Raw genomic sequence first — 22,592 nt, forward strand, 5'->3', positions numbered from 1 at the left:
GTTGCTGCACCAATTTTCAGATTTGCAGACGTGGATAAGCAAATGAAGAGAAAATGAAGCGCATGTTCTGTGCCACCCCATGATTCCAACGTATTGCTTGTGATAATATGAGGGGCCACTCGTGAACCTGTGTGCTACTCCCCCAAGCAGCGATTACTCAAGGAACCAGACATATAATGCTCTTTATTATTTACAGGCATCGCAAAAGTGTACAAAAGCATACTATACATGAAAAAAATCTGTATATATCACTTTTGCTCACAGCACACATCATAACAAAGCATAAAAATGTGGCACAACATCACGTAATAACTTAACAAAAGCAAGCATGGTTAAATAGGATGTGCTTAATTCAAAAGAGTCCATAGAGCTTTCCAACAAAACTGAACTCTGTTGCAAGGTAATGTAACATTTTCTATGGTGTTGGAAAATCAAAATGCAGCTGCAGTATTCATTTTGTAACAAGCGATGAAAGTGACTGTAAGGTCTTGTGAGCAACTTCCAGACAGCGAATAGCTAAAGCAAGTCTAAAGCCCTTTGATGGCATCTCATATTACTCATCTTTTATTATGTAGTTTAAGAAAAATGTTACTTCACCATGCCATTTGGACAACTATCACTCACTTATCTCAAACAAAATATTACGCAAACATCTAATTTTGCCAGCTACAGTTGGCAATCTGAAATTGTGGATATCTGATGCCATTGACTTAGCGTCTAAGTGTACCATTCATAAATTCAAATGGAAAAAGAGGGTGACTCCACAAAGGACCCCAGTTTACGGCACTGTCGACAACATGCAAAAGAGGAGAGCATTATATGTCACGTACTTAATACCGTACAATTCCTGGTACTCAAGAAGAAACTTCTTCATCTTTCTCCTAACTGTAGCAAGCTCCTGAATGCAGATGCAAGGGTCAAGAAGGTAATGCATGATCACAAAAAATTTCAACTAATGGTTGTACTGTCTTTCTAGAATGCGTCCTATTAATGTGACTGGGAAACAAAACAGCAGCCAATTCCTCCAACCGGCAGCTTTCCACTCCTTTATGTCCTTTAAAGACCTTGGCAGCCTCGTGAGCTCCCATATGGGGGTGAGGCTCAGAAGACATTTGTCTGCATCGGGAAGATGTCGGCATAGATGAAATCGGTGGCACTGTCTAGACTTCAGCCACATAAACATTGTTGCCCGAACAAAACCAGAACAAACGGCATGCACGTAGTGTACTACAAAGGCCTCACTAAATGAAAAAAAAAATGAAAGAAGTGTCAGCACACTTGCTACTTTGATGCCACAACTAGGGGCCTGCACGGCCTTTTGTGCATGGTACAAAAATGGCTCGTGTTCTGAGCTTGTTTGCAGAAGCACTTGGCAGACACACGCGACAAAACCCATTTCCTTTTGAAACAACCTGCCCAGAGTCCTCACACGATGCACAACCATAAGCACTGTTGAATTGTGTCATACTAGTTAGTTCACATTTGGAAACGCTGTCTACTGTACGGGGACCAGGAAATGTCTTTGACGTGTGCGATACACCCCTGCTGTCCCTCCAAACAACTCCAGTGGATGATATTTCATTCATTGTTTTCACAAACTGTATCAAAAAAGAGTTCATTGATAGCTTCCCTGTGCCAAACCACAGCCCAGACAACAAAAGAGTCTGTGTACATTCTTTGCATGGCAGTTCACTAATGATCAAAAGAAGAGACCACATGCTCGCATCAGAACTTTCGAAAAGGGGCACACCGTCAGTATTCAATGTCAATGTAATGTCATTCGAAGTCACAGGCAACTTGTAGTCATATCTTTTTGTGATGTCACACACATCAAAGGAAGTGCCTGTTCTACTGTATTGCAGCTTTCCTGATTGTAACACATCTGGAATTTGGCCCTTCAGATCCATTACAAGAAAAAATGATGAGCTTTTCAGTAAGCTGCCACTCGCATAGTTCACATTGCACTGACTGCCAACCACATCATTTCCTGGTAATTCTGGTAGTTCACCAATATACCCAGAGCACACACTACAGTATAAGTGCTTAGCATACTGCTTTTCGGATCCGGCAAAGTGTCAAAAAAGAAGTATACTTTGATGTTGGGTACGCGACACCTTCTGGCAAGTGAGCTCTGAGAAGCTGCAGTAAGCTATCGGTGGCTTCTTTTGAGCAGCCATGGCGCAAGCTGTGGGCCATGACCATTAAGAGGCTTTCGGCTTTCGTAAGCTTGGCTCCAGGAAACAGGTCTTCATCCTAAGCAGAGAGGAATGGTAGCAAACAACGGTGGTGTTAGAAAAAGTACAACATTACAATCATACACTTGTAGATGCCTGTTTTGTTACCTGCACAGTAAATTGGACAGAAAGTTCTGCCATGACAAGGGCTTCATGAGTTATCTTGTGGCACTGAGTTTATACTGGCTAACATGTTACTTAACCTGGCAACCAACTTTAATGCACAATTTTAAGCTACCCCTTTTACTTTGTGAACCTGCCTCGACATAATGCAGATGCCAACTGTGCATGGTGAACACCAGATGGCCACCAAAGAAACCTCTTTAAAGCAGCCATGGTACATGCAGCACAGTGAGACTAAGCACTGTCTTGCCATGAAATGTGTGCTTCGGGACAGCAGATATTTTTAACATGTACTTTTGGAGTACTATTAAATAACGACAGATGTTCAAGGAAGATTTGAGGGCTTCATTTGCAAACAACCCCCAAAAAAGCAGGCTTTGGCCACAACACGACAAAATTACACACACACACACACACACACACACACGCACGCGCACACACACACGCACGCGCGCGCGCGCGCACACACACACACACACACACACACACACACGCGCGCGCGCGCACACACACACACACGCACGCGCACACACACACACACACACACACACACACGCACGCGCACACACCCGCACGCGCGCACGCGCGCACACACACGCACGCACACACACACACACACACACACACACACCCGCACGCGCGCACGCGCACACACACACACACACGCGCGCACGGACGCGCGCGAACACACACACACACACACACACACACACACACACACACACGCACGCATGTATATATGCTAGAACAGGCGCCAAGATAACGCCTGAACGTTAAAGGAAAACCCTAGGAAATTCCATCAGCGCATTACGTATTCTAAGGCTCTGCGGTGCTCTGTTTCTGCCTCAGCTCCACTTTACCAGCACCGGTTTACTAATGCTTTACCATCAGTAAACACAGTTTACTGATGTAAACTGTGTTTACATCAGTAATATGAATTTAACAGCGTTGTTTTCTCCTTAATTGGGAGAAATAACTGCTGCGAGCAATGATCGCATCGGTACGCTCCCTACTTCATTCCATCACCTCAATATTTTCACTATATGACTCGGTCACTACGCTGCATAAGCTTCAGGAGATAACCTGCGGCAGGCGTTACAGTGGGGCAAAATAAGACGTCACAGCAACAAAATAATATCTGGAAATTACGCCTGACACCACAACGCTTACCAAGTCAACCTTCCAGCCTCTCGGAAAATGCTGCTCGCCGGGGTCAGGATACACGTCAGCGCAATCAGCGTCACATTCCGATTCGCTGCTCTCAGACGACGAGGTAGACAAGGTTTCATGCGTGCTTTCCAATGGATGACAGTCTTCAGTTGCAGCGTCAATTGAAGGGAATGGTGCGATGTGGCCTGCGTCAGCGTCTGCTTCGTTTTCGCAGAAACTCTGGTCACTTGCATCAGTAGAACCCAGTTCACTGTCCAACGCGGCAGACGAAGCACCGACTGATGAACGTTTTTGAACCTATTTTGAGCGTATGGGCACGTCGATGGACGGGTCCCATAAGTAATTTCCGAATTGTCTTCTCGGCGACATTATTCGTGAACGGCGCTGGGCCTTGCACGATTACTTTACGATAATATATAGAGCGCAACACCCAAGTAAAACATAGCGAACAGCGAATGCGGAGTACAGCGGAGTAGTCATACAATCACGTAGTAGTGCACCCGCTGGCTAGAAAACCTAAAGCGTTGCCAGACGGTCAACTGCCTCGACGCTCAATGACTCAACAGTGAAACGTTAGATCAGCGTATCCAAGAGGTAGGTCTGGAAAATGCATTTTATAGTATTAGGCAATAGTGTGTGGCTTACAGGGCCGCAAACATTTATTAAAGTTTTGTTTCAAGTTTTTGTTATGAGTTTTTTTAAAAATAATTTTAAGCCAAACACAGCCATATCTAAAAAGTGAGCAGGAAACACTGATACCATCTCTTTCGTTTGCGTCGTGTTTGCATTTTTCCGTCGCCATTTCGTACGTATTTTTGTTAGTTGTCTCCCGTCAAGTTGGTTCTTTATTTTATGTTCCGGCCTCTGCACGTGCGTTTGTTTGCTCGGACAGCTGGAGCGTAAGATGTCTCACGTCCTTGCGAAGTGAGTTGACGATAACAAGTGGGACGTGTATCCCGTGAATGCTTTGGCCGACACGGATGTGGCCTTCCGTCTCATATCGCAGCAGGGGTCAATTAAAGAAGTATTCAACTCATCAGTTGGAAAGAAGGAGCGCCACCGGACCCGGCAGTACTCCTTGCCTTCGGTGAGTACGTCTCGTGTTTTTTGACGGCTGTCCCTACTAAAGTAACATATTTAACAGGGAGAGGTGGGCTAGTTGGTGGTCGATATTGGAATGCATCATGTAACCGCGAAAACGACAACGGGCGATGAAACATCTGCGCCTGTCCTGTGTGTTTCTTTCCTCGTCCGTTGTCGTTTGCGTGGTTACATGATTCATCCCAACTAAAGGCACGTTACACGGAACCTGTCTCAGAAAAGTTTATGCGCTGTCCAGGTTGCCGGTGTAGCGTGTGTGCAACACGCTACACCGGCTACACAATCAATTGATCACTAAGACACGGAAAAAAAAACACATCTCATAGCGAATATGATCGACGCGACCAGTTTGTGTGCTAGACCTTGACATTTTTCATACGTCTGCCCGAGCAGCGCAATGTAATACAGCCTAGCCACAAATTCGTGCCAGCTTGCCCGCTTATCAGTCATTCTGCTCCATATTTCAGCAAAGTTCTGACTGGTGTCGCATAAAAGTCGCGGGCCACTTTTATCGTCGCGACAAGAGATTGGAGGATTTTTTACAAGCACTGCTCCCGGAGGGGACATGTAACCGGCAAACGAACGCTTCAGAAGAGCACTTGAGATTATAACAAAAGAGGCGGCGCAGGTTCTCCAGGGCACCCAAGGGGTGCGGGAGGATCAAAGCTGGAAGCAGGGCGGCCCGTGAGTTGGGGCCGCGGAGGCCGAAGCGTGTCAGGGGCATTCACACTGTAAGGCATTCGTATTTCGAGCTGCCGGTCTTCTACAGGTGGATGGTCGCGCATTTATGGAAAAGAAGCAATATTTATTTATTTACAATATCGCAAAGGCCCCAGTAAAGGGATTTTACATGAGGGGTGGGCTACTTGCAAATGCTTTAAGTGTTATATACAATTTTTTTTATTACTGTATTGAAGTCGGTGCTACTGGAGAGGAGCGCAACGTCAGAGGGAAGGTAATTCAAATCTTGCAATGTTTTGACAAAAAATGAAGAAAGATTCACAGTGGTTCGAGCAGATGGTGGGTATACAGCTGTTTCGTGATTGGTGCTGACTTGATGGCAGGAGTACAAGGTGACGTGTGATAAAACTTGAACAATAGGCACAGACGTGCTATTCTGCGGCGTGCTGAAAGACTTCCAAGGTTTGCACGAGATTTTAGTTCGGTGAGACTAGAATGGTATGAGCATTCTGAGAAAATGAATCTGGCTGCATGGTTCTGCACAGATTTTAGCATTTTATTAGGGTTACATTGGTGAGGGTCCCAAACAGTACATGTGTATTCCAGTTTGGTCTGATTATTGTGTGATAGGCGAGAAGTAGGACAGAAGGATGTGGTAGATAAAGGTTACGATGTAAACAACCAAGAACGCGGTTAGCTTCATTAGTAGTGTGCATTGTATGAAAGGACCGTGTTAAATGTGATGACAAATGAACACCTACATACTTGTACGCACTTACACATGAAATTGCGAAGTTATAGATCAAATAATTCAGTGATGAGTAATATTGCTGGCAATGAAAAGAAAGTAGTGATGTTTTATTTGTGTTTAGTGACATGAGCTACTCGTTGCACCAGATTTCGAACCGTTGAAAGTCAGACCGAAGGGAGTGAATGTCAGACAGGTTGTTAATTGGACGATATATGTAGCATGCAGTCGTCTGCAAAAACTGTGATGTTAGAAGAAATATCACTCAGTAAATCATTGATATATATTAGGAATAATAGTGGGCCTAGGATCGTGCCCTGAGGCACGCCCAAGCTGACAGGAAGGTAGGCAGAAGACTGTTTATTGGCGTGCACGAATTGCTGGCGGTTTGTTAGAAAGTCACAAATCCATTCAAAAGCAAAAGAATTAACGCATGAAAGTTTTAGAAACGGGCGTTCATGAGGAACGTTATCAAATGCTTTCTCGAAGTCCCCCCCCCCCCCAAAAAAAAAGGACACACACTCACACGATATATCTCACGTGCTCCTTTCTTCCGCATTCCAAAGAAAGCCTGCGAAATATAAAAAAATACCATGTGACGGGGCAATGGTGCACTGTTATTGTGTTGCTTGCTCTCAAGCGTGCGATGGATGAAGACGTCGGCTGCAGCGAGACTGGCCCGTGACAGGGCGTTACGTCTGGTGTAGGTATCTGGGCGTGCGGCTTTTATCGCATGACGGCACAAATGCATGCTGCTGGCTGAGTGGTGCCGAAGCGATAAAGCATCTAAGGAGACGAAAGAGAACAAGAAGATAGCTTTATTTCTTTTTTATTCTTGAAATGGACATGAGCTGGCGGCCTGCTGGTGGAGTGTAATGGGGTTGGGCGGGGAGGCGGCGTTAGGGCCGGAATGATTTTGCAGTGACCTTCAATCCAAAAAGTGCCTTTCGATTATAATGCGTGTTCGAAGAGGTCACCATCTCATAGGCACATTTTCCAAGCCGTTCTTGATCGTGGTATCAGGGATGGAGTTGCAAACTTGTCTTACTTTTTCTTTTAGGTTCTCTGATGTTGTAGTTGGTGTCCGGTATACTTGATCCTTGATGTAGCCCCAGAGAAAGAAAGCAAGGGAGTTAAATCTGGCGACCATGCTGGCCAAGCAATGAGCCCATGCTGTCCAATACACTGCTGCGGGAATAATTCATGCAGCCATTTGCAAGCTTTGCTGCTGCCGTGTGCATGAGCACCATCATGCTGATACCAAATATCCTTGATCCTAGCCAATGGAACTCGGCAAAGAAAATCCCCAGGCGCCCCATCAAGGATGTCATTCATATGTTTCGCCTGTAAGCATGTTATTAAAAAACAGGGGGCCAATGATAGTGCCACCGTAAATTCCACACTACACGTTAACCGACCGCTGATATTGGTAATGTCTTCAAAACCCAGTGAGGGTTTTCGTTGCTCCAATAGTGAGTGTTGTGGATGTCCACGTGGGCATTACATGAGAAGGTAGCTTCATCAGTCCACCATGTTTTGTTGGCAAAGCCCGGCGGAAGATAATCTTCCACCTTGATTATAATCCAGTTTGCAAAGTGCTTTCGATTTTTGAAATAGCGGGGCTCCAACATCTGGTGCAGCTGCATGTGGTATGGATGAGGCTGCCTCTTCTTAAGTACTCTTCACATTGAAGAATTTGGCACTCCAGCTTCAGCACCCACACTACGAGCACTTGCATGTGGGTCTGAAGAAAACTGACACAGTATCTATCTCCACGTCCTCGTCCAGGATTGAAGATTTATGTTGCTTCTTCGTAAAAGTCCCAGTCTGTCTCAGCGTTTCATATGCATGCACAATCATCATTGAGCTCAGATGCTTACCTGGATGCCAGTGTGGAAATAGCTAAAGTGCACGCCTTCTATGTCCACTTGATGCACCTAGAGCCAAAACCATATCCTCCCTTTCCTCATTGGAGTAAGCCATATCCGCTGCTCAACGTTGGTCACAGCTGAATAGCGTTGCTGTAGAGAACACGCAGGGATATGTGTGCCTGAGGAGCTCTGGATATTGGGGGCGAGCTCCACCACTGGAAAATCTCATGCCACCATCGGCGTGACGTGCCATATGAGAGGTCACGTGGACACAGTGGCCGCATTGGCTGCATTGGAAGCACCGAAGCGAGCTGAAAATGAAAGTTTAAAGTGCCACCTGTGCTACAGTTCTGATTAAGTGGTGAGGCTTTACAGCTTGACAACATTTGAAAGTACTCTAATAGGTAGTGGCTGCCTTTGGAAGCGTGCAGCATGGTAGGCTGCTGCTCGGTGCCGTTGTGCCGGACGTACGCAGTGGAGCCTGGTGTCAGCCTTATTCACACGTAGCCACAGAACAAAGAGCCACATGAAGCTTGACTCGCGAAACTTAGAAGTGGCAGACAGCCATCACCTACAACTCCGGTATGCAGCAAACAGGTGCGAGGAAGATTTCTGCTATGGTGTCAGGACTGTGCGATGTTCGGTGAGTAGCAGAAAACGCACACCGAGACGCTTGCCCGCGCCCACTGCCTAGCTAATGTCATGACGGTTTTGGTCTATGAACTTGTTGACGCTAGATACTGGCAAGTTCACTGGAACGGAAAGGGAGCGGCAAGAAGCACATTAAAAAAAAGTCATGGCATATGGTCACGTTATTGTTATGAATTATTGCACTGGATTACGACGAAGAAGCACAGGGAAATCGCACACTGAGAAGACCGATAAGCATACAGTGCGATGCAACTTGAGAAATAATATTGGAACGTCCAAGAATTCAAAAGACAAAAAAAGATTTAATCGTTGCGATGGCACATCACAGTCACCGTAGGTGTCGAAATCTCTATCACAAAATTATTTTTGAACAGTTGTGATAGCGTCCATGCAACAAAGATTGCCATTGTACTGTAAAATGCTCATATCCTGCAGCCTAAAGCTCACGGCACGGTGCGAAAACGCGCTCACAGCGAAAGCAAAACATTGTTCACAGACATGCATGCAGACGTGCAGTCGGTCGCTGCGAACCCGTGTGATCGCTGCATTGAGGCTTCATTCTGTTATGCCCCATTTGGTTACACAGACAGCCCACTATAAGAACATATTTCGCATAGTTTATTCGCAGCATTTGCCTACCTTTCACGCAATTAGGGAGACTCCATCCTGGCGACCGCGTGCAGTGGCGCTCACTGTACATATGTATTCGGCAAAGAGATAGCGTCTGTAAACAATTCTGTGCTTTCAGTTTGCCCAAGATTATTATATCGACAGTCAAAAACTTCCCTCGTTGTGAGAGTACTTACATAAAAGTTGAGAAGGGCCGCCACGTGGTGTTTTTTTTAGCGCTGTAAGCGAAACCTATGAGGAGCGCGCCGCGTGATCTCATACTACGCAAGGGAGGAGCTTCTGACAGATGGCGACTCCGTAAGTCCTCGCCCCCAACATTGCAGTTCGCTGGAATTGGTTCAGACGAGGTACATAAGGTATGATCTACATCCGGTAAACTGGAACAGCCTGTGGGCGCACTCTCTCGGGGACTGACACGCTGGTGACGGTGCACAAGTGTGAAGCCAGACGCGGCCACCCGATACTGCAACCACAAAGTGATGTGCATCCGTGGGGTGCGAGATAAAAAAAAAAAAGTCTGGTAGACAGTAAGTGCGAGAAGGAGAGCAGACGGGGCCAGTATGGAAAGAGTTGTCTGAAGAATACATGTGCAATCTTCCTTGAATATAGCCAAGGTTTTTTTACCATTAGTTAGTTTTGTCCGCATGCGACTTATCCGCTGTTATTCGAGCCCTAAGGTTTAAAGTTGTAGCATCATCGTTCAATTTGAAAACTTTTACAAGGTTATTTGTGTACAAAGGCAAAATTCCAGCAGCAGTAATTGCTTTCCATCATTCCCACGCACTTCGCCCTTTCCTTCTTTCAAGCAGAATCAAAATGCTGCTTTCATCTTTTCTCTTTTGTGGCCTTAGATGCTTTATCGCTTTGGCAACATTTGGCCAGCAGCATGCATTTGCACCATCCTGCAATAACAGCCGCATGCCCGGATACCTACACCAGGCATAACACCCTCTTGCGGGCCAGTCTCACTGCAGCCGACATTGTTCATCCATCGCACGCATCAGAGCAGCACAATAACAGTGCACAAGTGCCTCGCCACGTGGTATTTTTTCATATGTTGTGGGCTTTCTTTGGAACGCGGAAAAAGGGGCCATGTGAAATATACCGTGTTGGAAACAATTTATTGAGAGGTTTCTGTAAATGCTCTACAACTTTGCATCTCACACTTGGGGTCTGCAGCCAATGCTTAAAAAGTTGATTAATTAAACAAATAATCCGTTAGTTAAGGGGAAAATAAAAAAACAGCCTGAGTAACTCTAGAACAGTGCCAACATTATGAATTTGGTTCAACTTGCGTCCGGAGTGCCTTTCATTTTTAAAACTTTGGCTCAAGCTATGTGGGACAAGCTGTATATATAGTACAGGAGGGAGATTGAAAGGTTAGATGACATAGCTGGCTGTTCATTACACTATTACCAAAAAAGTTGTTTGTAAATTTAATAACTAACCCTCATTTATCACTAGTTGCGAATAAGTTCATTATGTAAACTAGGTTGGTACTTAACCAGACTTACTTAGTCAAGACAAGCATGGGCCGGTTTTTGTAGCAATGCCTTTTCCCATGGAGGAAAGAAACAAAGTAGGACGTCACATTTTTGAAGAAGTGACTAGCGCAAGGGTGGACATGAGACAATGAGACACTAAAAAGATGACAAGGACAAGCGCCTGTCCTTGTCGCCTTTTAGTGTCCACTCTTGCGCTAGTTACTTCACCATGGAATACCAACTAGCCCGGTCTCGCACCCCACATTTTTGAAGCCGGAAATGCAGCCATGTTGGTGTGGCATCTCCCTTTGTGCCTCCACTCAGCTCGCCAGAACAGTTAGGCACGAGCTTTGAACTTGCATTGCTATGAGCTGCCAGAAGTGTGTGCTGCTGATGCGCATCAGAACAATGCCTGTGAAACTTCTTGATCAGTTTTAGTGAAGCAGACGCGATCCTGTGCCCATCTGGGGCATGTTGAAGAAGATGACAAAGACCTGCACCGCAAATACTTGAGTATGTCTGTTGCTGACACTTGCACTCACAGACCCAAAACATCTTTCAAGCTTACACACCTCGCTTCAAAGTCAGCTTGTCTTGCGAACATAATGTGCTGCGAGAAAGACGCGGGTCGAACAAGCTTATTTCACTTTTCAGAGGCCTAGCACAGCAGCGAGAGCTTAAGGGGCATGGTTGCTATGGCAAGGTTTTCATTTGGGGCACCATTACCAGTGCTGCATTGCGAAAAACAGCATGCGACTTCCGTCACACTACCTCCAACACGTCTGTGTTGGCCGGCGCCTCTCCTACGCTCTCCTTCCTCCATGCCTTTTCCCGATAACAATGCCTTTCAGTGCTCTTCGCTTTAGTGAGTGGTCAAGCGAGGCTGTGTATCGGGCGGAGCTTTAAAAGAGGCCACTCATAAATGCGAAAAGCACTGAAAGGCATTGGCATCGAGAAAAGGCATCGCTACAAAGTACTGGCCATGCTCGCCACTTCTTTCTGTATAAGTAAATACAAATAAAAATTGGCTCACAAATGTACAGGACTTGACACAGCATAAGAATTGGGGATAAGAGTTAATGGAGAATAGCTTAGTAACTTGCGAATCGCTGATGATATTGCCTTGCTTAGGAACTCGGGGGACCAATTGCAATGTATGCTCACTGACCTGGACAGGCAAAGCAGAAGGGTGGGTCTAAAAATTAATCTGCAGAAAACTAATGCTTAACAGTCTCGGAAGAGAACAGTAGTTTACGATAAGCAGCGAGGTACTGGAAGTGGTAAGGGAATACATCTACTTAGGGCAGGTAGTGACCGTGGATCCGGATCATGAGACTGAAACAATCAAAAGAATAATGGGCTGGGGTGCGTTTGGCAGGCATTTTCAGATCGTGAACAGCAGGTTGCCATTATCCCTCAAGAGAAAAGTGTGTAACAGCTGTGTCTTACCAGTACCCATCTACAGGACAGAAACCTGGAGGCTTATGAAAAGGGTTCTCCTTAAATTGAGGACGATGCAACGAGCTATGGAAAGAAGAATGATGGGTGTAACATTAAGGGGGATAAGAGAGCAAGTTGGGTGAGGGAACAAGCACAAGTTAATTACATCTTAGTTGAAATCAAGAAAGAAATGGGCCTGGCCAGGGCATGTAATGAGGCGGGAAGATAACTGATGGTGATTAAGGGTTACGGACTGGATTCAAATAGAAAGGAAGCATAGCAGGGAGCAGCAGAAAGTTAGGTGGGCGGATGAGAGTAAGAAGTTCGCAGGGACAACATGGCCACAATTAGCACATGACCGGGGTAGTTGGAGAAGTATGGGAGAGGCGTTTGCCCCACAGTGGGCGTAGCCAGGCTGATGATGATGAAGCAAGTGATCATTGTTAGCATTGTGTTCAGTGGGGCTGGTTGGTTCATGTTTAGAATAAAGACAGGGACAGCACATCACGGAGTACAGGACAGCGCTCTGTGCTGTGCTCTTTACTCGCTCGCCCTGTGTTGCGCTGTTCCTGTTTTTATTCTAAAGGGATCATTGTCTGTGTTTATATATTTTTAAATAAGGTTTCCATTGAAACCGTTCAACGGTGTGGAGTAAACAAAAATATCGGGACATCTGAACATTCGAATATTATTCATCAAACAACCATGCAGGCTGACTGATCACTGGTTGTCCAGTTTTAATCTTTGAATAAGTTGGGAATCAAGCAACCGAATAACTGGTATTGCCAAAGGCCTGATTTAATGGTGCTTTTATAGTTTGTCAACTACCATTGGCAATATTGAATTAAGGCGTGTTTGTAAGAAGGCATTATGTTGATAACTTCGATGACAGTCTGTGAAAATGCACTGCCCACAGATAATTTTCGTGCGCGTGATACTGCTTAACCAATTGTTGTTGTATGTCTTTAAAAAAATAGATGCTTTCTTTTATTTCAGATATCAACCCATGCAGCACCTGTACTGTTCAGGTAAAGGCACTTCAAGAAGAAAATCGGGAATTAAAAGATGAAGAGGAACATATGAAGCGGATGGCAGAAAAACACGATTACATTTATGGTAAAAAGCCTTTAAACATATGTTGCCACAACATTATACAGTCAGCAGCTGTCCTAACCTTGGTGCTTGACCACTTGTCATTGCTTTTGAAAAAGTTGAAGACCCTTCAAAATAAGAAAGAAGTTAATTTCATGAAACATGTTTTTCAACGGAAAGGTTTTTGCTTCCGTTATTACCATGTGAACTTGGTCACAAAGTGCCAAACTATGTCATAAAAGGCGCTGGTAAGAACACTCTTCCTTTCCTATGAAAGCACAACAAAATTTTTCAGGTAAATGAAGAGAAAGAAGTTTTACACCATAATGCATTCGTCGAGTATCAGCCATTTCTAACATTTTTATAGGCCATTGAAAGGCAGTAAAATGGCCTGTATTTAGGATTTTTTCCAGTAAAAGCTTAAATTTTGCATCAGGCAAATGGTCAGGACCTGTACAATGCTGAAAAAAAAATGCTTGGACGGAATATGGTACAATAGTGTACACATGTGACGACCACTCAAGAAAGCTGATACGGTGTGCTAATTTAACAATGAATTGAAAAATATGCAAACACTGCCTCTTGTGATAGCTCATTGTGTTGTTATTAAACTGAGAAAGCTTTGTTAGAATAATTTTTTGCTTAAAGGGAGAAAAAAGGATATTGAAGTGCTATTCCACCAATCTCAAAATGTACAATACATCTCACTTCAGGAAGCCTCTTGGCGCCAAAGACGGAATGCATGGATACGAGCGCTCCTGTGCCAATAAATAGAGGTTAGTCTAAACTGATTTTAAGGTAATTGCTTCATTGCTAGGGTGGTTATGAGCCTCTTCAGTCAAGCAGGGCTGCTAGATTACTTGTGTTTACCAGCATGTCGCTGTCTGCTAATTTCCTGCTTGGTGCCCTTACACAGCATTGGGCAGTGCATTGATACCGACGTATTTGCTACCCGACTACTTGTGCCAGTCTAGTTAGAATTGGGCAGAATGCAATAAATAAAATAATAATAATAATTGCAGATTCTCGTAAATATCAAACGAGTAAGTTGGTGGGAATGAGCTGCCCAGTATTGTGTAAGGATGATGAGCCGGCCGTTAGTAGACAGCGACATGCTACTAAATACACGTAATCTAGCAGCTCTGCTTGACTGAAGAGGCTCGTAACCACCCCAGTACTGAAGGAATCAACATAAAATCAGTTTGCACTACCCTTATGGCACAGTAACGCTCGTGTTTAGTACTACAGGCTCAATATATAACAAGAGATCAAAGGACGAGAGAAAAGAAATAAAATGTGCATGCATCCGCTAGCACAAAAACTTGGAAAAGGACAGCAGAAGCACAATGAGATAAACAAAGTGGCGAGTGATCGCTTTTTCATTCTGCGTAACTTGTGCATTTATCCACTTCCAGTTTCATTTCACTTGCTGCCATGGCTCAGTGGCTGCATTTTGACTGTGGTGCAATCCAAAAGCACCTGTCTGTTGTGATATACTAAAGAACCATAAGTGATTGCTTTCATAATTTCGTAATCAATTTATTTTGCAGAAGCACCCAAATTAGTCAAAACGACCTAAAACGGCACTTGGCAAGGTTGTAAATCAAGCCAAACAAACAGTTGTACCTTTTGTTGCTTGCCCAAAGGTGCATATATCTATCATATCCTCTGTCTTAGCTAGCTAACATAAATGCATGAAATGCTACTGTTAGAAAAATGAATTTTTCGCACTATCCTTAAACTTGTTCTCTGCAAGCTCCAAGTCTCTTCAAGTCAAAGGCAGGAACATGCACATTGGTATAGCAATGCAGCATCAGAAATCGCTGTTTATTTAAAAAGGCAGGATGACCTCTCATTGATAGGCTGAATTTTTCATATCAATTTTGTCTGTGAAAGCACACATTAGGGTTGATGCCTGAGGAAACTTGTCACTGTCTTCACTGTAATTATGCATTTATGTTTCTGGCTAGAAACGTCATTTATAGTCCTAATATAATGTGTGCTGTGTAGCATCCATGTCTGAACCTGTACTTACTATTGCCAAAAAGCAGTCGTCCTGTCTCCCTTTCTCATCCGTGTTTTCTTCGATGAATTCATAACAGTGAGCTTGCATTCGAATCCTTTTAAGCCACTGATAACTTACACCATCACCAGACAGTAACTTTATTGTCAAGAGCTTGTACAATTTCACTTGATGGAGCTCACTTTGGTGTTACATGACAAAAAAGTGTCACCTGATATTGAGGGCTATGGTGCTTATCAGAGTAGTATGCACTTGAGCTTTTCCTGTGCCTTTATGCTGTGTGTAGATATCATAAATGGATATGAAAGTGCCAGAAAAACCAAACTTGCCTCCGGTGGGAGCCGAACCCACAACCTCTTCACTACAAATTGCGTTACCGCGGCAACTGTTCCAACTTCTAGATTCTTGGGTATTTTGTTTATGTGTAACCGTGGGTGTGTTAGCCAGTTCTATTCATGCCAATCCATTGGATGTGGACCATCCTTTTGGCCAATGGTGACGCATATGTGAACTTTATGAGCAGGCAGCTGACCAATAAACTCTTGTATGCTATTTGAAGACATCAAACCTGCCTGATTCAAGACCCTCATTATGAAATTAAAGACAAAGGGAACTGAGGGGCCCAATTTTGTTAAACACAATCATGTGAAACCAACAGATAATAAGCCAAATAAAGCATAAAGGAAGTTATCTGTATTTTTTTATTTAAGTGTAGAAATGATAAAGCAAAATGATAGTCGATGAAAAACAACTTGCTGCTGTAAGTCATGTCAGTAACTGCTGCAGGTTACCGCATTGTTTCTCTCCTTTAAACTTAGCTATTTGTTCCTAGATGTGTCACCCGCTGTGGTTGCTTAGTGGCTATGGTGTTGGGCTGCTAAGCATGAGGTCGCGGGATCGAATCCCGGCCACAGCGGCTGCATTTCAATAAAGACAAAATGTAAAAGCGCCAGTGTACTTAGATACAGATGTTTAAAAACCCCAGGTGGTCCAGATTATTCAGGAGTCCCCCACTACAGTGTGCCTCATAATCAGATCGTGGTTATGGCATGTAAAACAGCATAATTTAATTTTTTGTTAGGTATGTCATTGCCAGCAAATTCTGAATCTTACTCTGCAAAAGGTTATGGGCTATACAGCTTCCACATGTTTTTTTTTTTTTTTCATGTTCCCAGGTGGACATTGGGGCCGGTGTGAATGTTGAACAAGGCACCCTAGAGAGGCTATGCTGAGCATGCGAAAGTGGCCTTGGCAAATTTGCCAGGGCTCTTTTGTGGAATGTATTCACCCCTGAGGAGCTACGGGACGAACCGCTCCTGGGTGAGAAGAGCAACTTGCACTTAAACCAGCCATTCAAGGAGGCCTTGGACCCTATTCGTATCCGAGCTGTGATTGGTATGTACGTCAGTCCTAGTGGTACAACTCCAAATTCCAGTCTTGGAACATTATTTTAAAAATTCGCATCTCCTCGTGCGTTACTTAGCAAGAGATATGCGCCAGCACAGCAATATTAGCTTTTAGTTTAACTGGTCAAGCTCGGCACCACCAGGTAGCTGGACCGTACAGAGCGATCAGGCCACTCACGGACGTCTAGGCTAAAAGCTCCTTATCACAGCAATAGTAGCATGGAGAGGATTTAGTGTACGCCTCCACCTATCCATCAAAATCTCCAAATCTTGCCTGTGGTTAACAGAAAACCAAACACGCTTGGCATTGCGACAGAATGCTCGCAACACATGCTGCTTCGACAGCTCGCTAGGGATCGACTGCCAGTCAGCTGGCAGAGAAGTTTGAGAGGCTTGGTGCGCTGGCTCAAGACAACTAGAAGGAGATGACAGGATGTCCCATCACGATGCAGAGCCAGTGAAGGCGGAGCTTAGCCTGGCGAATGAGTTGGAGAAAAAGCATGGCTATGGAGGTGGGTAACTTGTAATTGGCTAAAGTTCTCTTAAAGGGCCCCTGAAACAGTTCGGACAAATTTTGTAGACGCGTAAGATACAGCTAAAGTTAATCATTCACACCACAATTTGTGTGAAGCCTTGCGTATTAAGAGAGCCACTGACGATTACAAGTTACCCTCCTCCGTAGCCATGCGTTTTCTCCTCAACTCGTTTGCCAAGTGATCAGGGCTAAGCTCCGCCTTCACTGGCTCTGCGTAAGGATGGCACGTCGTGCCGTCTACTTCCAGTTCTCTAGGACCGAGTGCGCGAAGCCTCTCCAACCTCTCCACCAGTTGCTTGGCAGTCGACCCCAAGCGAGAGCTATCGAAGCAGAGTGCATTCTGAGCAGTCTGTCGCAACGCCGAATGTGTCTGGCATTCCGGTAACCACAGCTGAGCGGACTGATTAGTCTGCACGGTCTAGCCACCTGTTGGCGCAGAGCTTAACCAGCCAAACAACGAGCTAATATTGCTCTGTCTCGGCGTAAAACAATTTAAGCATTTACAAAAACATGTTAACGATTACGCTCGTGCAAAATATTTACACCAGCAGTAAGGAAGAATACACTTTGTTACTGTTACTGTTTTTGGTCAAGCTCTGTGCCATCAGGTGGCTGCGCCGTGCAGTTTGCGCTTCTGCTCATCCTGTGAAACGGCACAGTCAAACGGCCAGGCCCTGTCTCCTTGTGCTTGCATTTACACAAATACCGGACTCTCGAAACACTATTGTGGTTTTTAGTAATCCTCCGGTGTAAAGTGACAGCTGCAAACGTGCAAATCCTGGCGCCGATTCGATATCGACAGTCCGATGCACTGCAGCCACTTCGCTCGTCTGCTGCCTTGCAGAGGGACATGGTGTCGCAGCTTGACATTGCCAGTTATGTTTTCAGCCTTCAACGTAACAAAGGCGAATCGTGTTTCTTGCGAAAGGACTGAGACCGACAATGACTGCGGAGCTCTCGTAAAAATGGAGCACGTTGCAACACAAGCAGACGACACTTGCTGTGCGCCAGAAGTGTAGTGACAAATTTTTCTTGTGCATTCTCTTTCTGTTACTTTCTTTTTATAAAAACAAATTAACTAACATTCCAACTATTAAGAACAACATTGGTTCACCACAAAGTTAAAAAAATTATTGATGAAGCGCGCTGGGCGGCCAGTCGGATAGCTTGCCCTACCAGTATCATTAGGACAGTTTACATCAAATGGTTAGATGCGGCTGAAAATTCAGCCGAGTGGTGTGCTGTGATCGGCAGCAATGTAAATTTTTGAAATCTTATAATAAATCATGTGCTTTAACTGGAGCACCTACATGTGTCAAATAATGATCAGAAGGACCTATCCTCTAATGGCTCAGTATGTTTGTACAGAATCATCAAAATCATTTCGGGGTCCCTCTAATGTAAGATGCTTTACACAGATTGTTGTGCGAATGTTTTACTGTAGCTGTGCCCCACGTGCCTACAAAATTTGTCCGGACCATTTCGGGGACACATAAGTGTGTCTTAGCAACAAGGCTGTATGTCAATGCTTATTAGCCTTCATATAGCTGTGATACTTTAGTGTTGCTATCATTGCTTCCACTTTTGGGTGAAGCTTCAACTGTTTTTGTCATTGAAATTCATTTTTTCTGATTGCCCGATAATTTGATAAGGTTTATGCACCCTTTTGGGTAAGAGAAATTTCCTGTGAGGATAAATGAATTTATAAAAGGTCAAATTTTCATTCAACGAAATTTTTATACAACGAAGTAAAGTGCTGGTTTTACTGGCTTCGTTATAGAGGATTACCTGTACGTGCAAATGAATTATATAAAATTCCAATGAATAGCTGCTAACACACTGACCTGTTCTTTATGCATGCCAAAGAGCTTGGTGCCAGTACTGAGATGTTTATCTTCATTCTGCCTCTGCTCTTTACAATATTGTGGTGCACACTTGATAACTGCAGACCCTGGCTCAAAGTACACAACGTAGCTAAATTACTCTGTGATGATGTTTTATGACTGACACTAGCAGTGTGGCCTGCACTTAAACATAGCATAAGGCTTCAATTTGTTATTATTTTATTAGACAGCTAGAAAATCCTGTATGCATCGGTAATCTTATGCTGTATTTCTTTTCCAGACTACACATGCTCCAAGTTTCCCTCTACCAGCCTCTCCTACATAAAGAACATCATCTCCCCAGTACTGGCAAGAGAAATGAAAGAGCCTGAAGCTCAATAAATTTGTGGCCTATTGTATAAAAGGAATGATTCACATGCTTTTTGTTAATCACGAAGTTGTTTCTTTTCATAACACCACAGGGAAAGAGGCCTTGCAATGGAAAGCTAGAAAATGCACCTTGAAGATGTCCCGAGGCCAAGCCATGCCTCAATGGCGAATATCAACATTAGTTAATTTCATGTTGCATTGCACCTTACAATCCATAAATTTAATATTGCATTCCACTTGAAAATCCATAAACTTAATGTTGCATTCCACTTGAAAATCCATAAACTTATTGTTGCATTCCACTTGAAAATCCATAAACTTATTGTTGCATTCCACTTTACAATCCATAAACTTAATGTTGTATTCCACATTACATTTCATGGAAATACAATTGTTCGTCCATGGGAATTCCATAGAAAGTCAAGGCAATAACTGGTAAATGAAATTACAATGGTTTCACGGTGGCCACTTTTCAATGCTGGTCAACAAATCTGCAATAGTGGGACAATGATATTTCAACAAAAATTTTGTTGATTGAGCAATAGGACGGCAATGGAATGTCTACTAAAATTCAACACTAATTTTCATAAGGGTACGTTCTCGTCCAAAGAAAAACAGAGGTTAATATCACAAAAACAGAGGTTTTTCTTTGGACTGCCTTAGGGGCTCCTCAAATGAAGCTATGAAGGATGATATGACGTCGTCTAGATAGGCGAAGCTTGTTCGCCACTTCAGGCCTTACAGCACGGTGTCCATTACATGTTGAAAACGCGTTGGCGCTGAGCACAAACCGAAAGGAAGGGCCTTAAGTTTGCAAAGACCGTCGGGGGTCACGAAGGCAGTTTTCTCATTATCTCTCTCATCGACCTCGATCTGCCAAGAAACGATTTGCTGGTCCATTGATGAAAAATAACCTGCATGCGGCAGCCTGTCCAGCGAATCGTCGATGCGTCGCAGCGGGCAGCCGTCTTTCGTCGTGACCTGGTTTCATTTGCGGTAATCGCTGCAGAATCGCAAACCGCCATCTTTCTTCTTGACTAAGACCACGGGTGGCACCCAGGGACTTCATCAGTGTTACTATTCGTCAGCGTCATGTCGTCCTCACGGGGAGTTGGGGGGGGGGGGGCTAATATATGTCGTGGGGAGCGTGTGTGTGTGTGTATATATGTATATATATATATATATATATATATATATATATATATATATATATATATATATATATATATATATAATTACATACAATATGGTGTTTCTGTCTATTTACTGTAAATGAACTATGCAAGTTACCATCTTGGGTACACTGTACGCACGTTAGAAGACAGTTTAACAGTGCTATAAAAACGAACGCGCACAACCCGAAGACAGTACCTTTGACGTAGATTATATTAGAAATAGTTGCGAGAAAATTGGGCGAATGTTTTTTAGCATTTATAGCATCTTCTAAGAACTACTGAAAACCGGTTGCGATACTGCGCAAGTTATTAATGCAGCTAGATTGTTGAACTCGCACACAACATGTCGGGAGATGGAAAATTGAAATGTATTGTTATTGCAAAAAAAAGTTATTTAGTGTACTATATGCAAGTCCATGACGATCCATGCGGGATGTATAAAAGGAAACCCACCGTGAGGGGCCTGTTTTTATTCCGTTGTGTTGGTGTAGGAATTTTCGGCAAGCTCATTTTGCTCGAATCCCTAACGTTTATGGTGACGATTCGAAGTGTGTATACTCGAGCACCCTCACTAAGACTACGAGTGCCATAAAATATACAAAAACCAAGTTTAAAATTAGACGTCGACACTTATGTTTCATGAAAGGGATTAACTGACGTGCTAAAAATTAGAGAGGGAAGGGAGAATATTGTCCTCATGGGTTGCCAGAATAGTGCGTCGTTTAAAGAGGTAAACTTGTGGATGACTTCCAACCTTCCTTTGTAGGTTGCTTAAAAATAAATAATTAAAAATCTTCTAATACACGGCTCAAATGTCGACAAGCATCATTATCAGGAAGGGTATACAAATTATACGAAATGCTTGATGCACGAAAAGAAGTAAGGTTTTATTAAATAGCATTGTATCCAATGTTAGAAGTTAGGAAGTCAACCCTAATAAAAGCAGCTTGCTCAGAAGTGCCGAAGACACGCATGCGGACGTGGTCTGCAGTAGCTTTGCAGTTTCGTAATCACGGCATCGGTGTCAAAAAAAGGGGACAAGGATCTGAAACTCGCAACGCCTACATATATTAGGCCCAAATGTCGTGGATTGCCGACGAGGATCCTTAGTAAGTGAAAAGCCCGTTGTACGAGCTCCATGAAACGCCGCTGTATTCAACATGTATCATATACCAGCGCCACCGATGAGTGCAGTGACGGCTGCATGTGTGTGTCTCGCGCTTATATTCAGCGGCTTACAGCAGGTCAGTGCGGTGTGCACCATACGACAACTGAGATGCGCATCGAAATATTTCGGAAGTATGCTACGGTCTTACGTGTCAAAGGAGCGACTGAGGCTGGTGACCAATCCCGCTATTTTTTCAGAGACTGGACCTGGCCATGTGCCCTCTTCAGGAGTTGCATTTGATTTAACGTAAGAAATACTGTTGCCTTAGCACCGGATTTAACGCACTGTACACGCTTCGTATAAATCTCTGTAGAACTCCTCAGCCACTTGAACTATCTCATCCATATTACTAATGATAATGCCGGCTTTGTCTCTTAAAGCATACATTTGATTCCTGCCTATTCATAAATTCTTCTTCACTGCTTTTAGGCTTCCTTCGTTCCTGAGAGCATGTTCAATTCTATCCATACTATACTTCCTTCTGTCAGCTGTCTTACGCTTCTTGATTAACTTGGAAAGTTGTACCAGTTCCATTCCATCTGTAGGGTTAGACATCGGCATTTTTTGTTCAGATGTTTTGTACGAGTGGCACCAATGACGATAAGGGAAAAGAGAATCGTCTACAGGAATTTGACATCCCACAAGTGACGCCGGCAGATGTAAAGAGCGCCTTGGGAGCTATGCAAAGGGGGAAGGCAACTGGGGAGAATCAGGTAACAGAAGGTCTCTTGAAGGATGGTAGGTAGATTGTTCTAGAAAAACTGGCCACCCTGTATACGCAATGCCTCATGACCACGAGCGCACCAGAATCTTTGAAGAACACCAAGATAATCTTAATCCATAATGA

General features: G+C 44.0%; 1 protein-coding gene and 2 long non-coding RNA genes across 9 annotated transcripts in view; 2 read left to right on the forward strand and 1 right to left on the reverse strand.

Moving 5' to 3' along the window:
• Positions 1–22,592, forward strand: part of LOC139061306 (calcium-activated chloride channel regulator 1-like) — a 210,257-nt gene that overhangs the window by 84,163 nt on the left and 103,502 nt on the right. The gene's annotated exons all lie outside the window — the stretch shown is intronic.
• Positions 165–4,191, reverse strand: LOC139061305 (uncharacterized). Its single transcript, XR_011515349.1, has 2 exons — positions 3,528–4,191; positions 165–2,253 (listed from the first exon to the last, which is right to left on the reverse strand). It is a non-coding gene; the product is annotated as an uncharacterized lncRNA (long non-coding RNA).
• LOC139061304 (uncharacterized) lies at positions 4,328–19,436 on the forward strand. The gene is made up of 4 exons (XR_011515348.1): positions 4,328–4,614; positions 13,130–13,249; positions 16,424–16,643; positions 19,314–19,436. It is a non-coding gene; the product is annotated as an uncharacterized lncRNA (long non-coding RNA).

Source organism: Dermacentor albipictus, chromosome 6 (assembly GCF_038994185.2).
Source record: "Dermacentor albipictus isolate Rhodes 1998 colony chromosome 6, USDA_Dalb.pri_finalv2, whole genome shotgun sequence".
NCBI lineage: Eukaryota > Metazoa > Arthropoda > Arachnida > Ixodida > Ixodidae > Dermacentor > Dermacentor albipictus.